This window comes from Arachis hypogaea, chromosome 14, assembly GCF_003086295.3.
Source record: "Arachis hypogaea cultivar Tifrunner chromosome 14, arahy.Tifrunner.gnm2.J5K5, whole genome shotgun sequence".
Taxonomy (NCBI): domain Eukaryota; kingdom Viridiplantae; phylum Streptophyta; class Magnoliopsida; order Fabales; family Fabaceae; genus Arachis; species Arachis hypogaea.
In genome coordinates, this window is record NC_092049.1 from 54,950,587 (window position 1) to 54,953,263 (window position 2,677).

At 32.4% G+C, this 2,677-nt stretch overlaps 1 non-coding gene across 1 annotated transcript; it reads left to right on the forward strand.

Moving 5' to 3' along the window:
- The first annotated feature begins 668 nt into the window (after positions 1-668).
- Positions 669-776, forward strand: LOC112745697 (small nucleolar RNA R71). Its single transcript, XR_003173611.1, has one exon. It is a non-coding gene; the product is annotated as a small nucleolar RNA R71 (small nucleolar RNA).
- The last annotated feature ends 1,901 nt before the right edge of the window (positions 777-2,677 follow it).

A 2,677-nucleotide genomic window follows, 5' to 3' on the forward strand; every position in this document is an offset into this window, starting at 1 on the left:
ACTCAGCTGGCCCACTTGTGCTTCCAAATTTCTAATGGAAGACAAGTTTCATTCATGAAACTCACAGTGGCCTTAGATAGATCAGAGACTAAATTTGCTAAGCTAGATGGATTCTGCTCAGAATTCTCTGTCTGTTGCTGAGTGGATGATGGAAAAGGCTTGCTGTTGCTAAACCTGTTTCTTCCACCATTATTAAAGCCTTGTTGAGGCTTTTGATCCTTCCATGAGAGATTTTGGTGATTTCTCCATGATGGATTATATGTGTCTCCATAAGGTTCACCCATGTAATTTACCTCTGCTATTGCAGGGTTCTCAGGATCATAAGCTTCTTCTTCAGAAGATGCCTCTTGAGTACTATTGGATGCAGCTTGCATTCCATTCAGACTCTGGGAAATCGTATTGACTTGCTGAGTCAATATTTTATCCTGAGCCAATATGGCATTCAGAGTATCAATTTCAAGAACTCCCTTCTTCATAGGCGTCCCATTACTCACAGGATTCCTCTCAGAAGTGTACATGCACTGGTTATTAGCAACCATGTCAATGAATTCTTGAGCTTCTGCAGGTGTTTTCTTTAGGTGAATGGATCCACCTACAGAAGTATCCAATGACATCTTTGATGGCTCAGATAAACCATCATAGAATATATCCAGGATGGTCCATTCTGAAAGCATGTCAGAAGGACACTTTTTGGTCAGCTGCTTGTATCTTTCCCAAGCTTCATAGAGGGATTCACCTTCTTTCTGTCTGAAGGTTTGAACATCAGCTCTAAGCTTGCTCAGCTTTTGAGGAGGAAAGAACTTGGCTAAGAAAGTCGTGACCAGCTTATCCCAAGAGTTCAGGCTATCCTTGGGTTGAGAGTCCAACCACACTCTAGCTCTGTCTCTTACAGCAAAAGGGAAAAGCATGAGCCTGTAGACTTCAGGATCTACTCCATTAGTCTTAATAGTATCACAAATCTGCAAGAATTCAGTTAAGAACTGAAAAGGATCTTCAGATGGAAGTCCATGAAACTTGTAGTTCTGCTGCATCAGAGAAACTAATTGAGGTTTCAGCTCAAAGTTGTTTGCTCCAATGGCAGGAATGGAGATGCTTCTTCCATGTAAATTGGAATTAGGTGCAGTAAAGTCACCAAGCATTCTCCTTACATTATTATTATTTTCAGCTGCCATCTTCTTTTCCTGTTTGATAATTTCTGACAGGTGCTTGCTGGTTTGTTGTAATTCAGCTTCTCTTAGTTTCCTCTTCAGAGTCCTTTCAGGTTCTGGATCTGCTTCAACAAGAATGTTCTTGTCCTTGCTCCTGCTCATATGACAAAGAAGAGGGCACAGAAAAATAATAATAATAGGGATCCTCTTTTTTTTTTTTTGAGTGAGGGAGAGATGTTAGTAGATGAATAAACAAATAGAAGGAGATGAGAGAGAAGGATTTTCGAAAATAATTTTTGAAAAAGAGTTAGTGGTTTTCGAAAATAGTTTTGAAAAAGGTTAGTAGTTTTTTGAAAATTCAAATAAAAAATAATTAGTTAATTAAAAAGAAATTTTTGAATAAGGGGGAAGATATTTTCGAAAATTAGAGAGAGAGAGTTAGTTAGGTAGTTTTGAAAAAGATAAGAAACAAACAAAAAGTTAGTTAGTTAGTTGAAACAAATTTGAAAAGATAAGAAGTTAGGAAGTTAGAAAAGATATTTTTGAAATCAAATTTTTGAAAAAGATAAGATAAGAAGATATTTTTGAAAAGATATGATATAAATTAGTTTTTGAAAAAGATTTGAATTTTTAAAATCACAATTAATGATTTGATTCACAAGAAATCACAAGATATGATTCTAGAACTTAAAGTTTGAATCTTTCTTAACAAGTAAGTAACAAACTTGAAATTTTTGAATCAAAACATTAATTGATTATGTTATTTTCGAAAATTTGATATAAAAATAAGAAAAAAAATTTTGAAAAATATTTTTGGAATTTTCGAAAATAACTAAGAAATTCGAAAAAGATTTGATTTTTGAAAAAGATTTTGAAAAAGATGAGATTTTTAAATTGAAAATTTGATTTGACTCATAAAAACAACTAGATTTTAAAATTTTTTGAAAAAGTCAAATCTAATTTTCGAATTTATGAGAGAGAAAAAGGGAAAGATATTTATTTTTTTGATTTTTGAAATTTTTTTTTATGAGAGAGAAAAACAAGAAAATTGATGCAATGCATGAAAGTTGTGAATCAAAACAATGAATGCATGCAAGAATGCTATGAATGTCAAGATGAACACCAAGAACATTATGAAGATCAAAATGAACACCAAGAACATATTTTTGAAAAATTTTTAATGCAAAGAAAACATGCAAGACACCAAACTTAGAAATTCTTAATGCTTAGGCACTAAGAATTCAAGAATGCATATGAAAAACAAGGAAAGACACAAAACATGCACATGCAAAGATCAAACAAGAAGACTTACCAAGAACAACTTGAAGATCATGAAGAACACTATGAATGCATGAGAATTTTCGAAAAATGCAAGATGCACATGCAATTGACACCAAACTTATAACATGACTCAAGACTCAAACAAGAAACACAAAAATATTTTTGATTTTTATGATTTTATGATTTTTTTTTTTGTATTTTCTTTTAATTTTTTCGAAAATCATTTAAAAAAAAAAGAAAAATAAGGA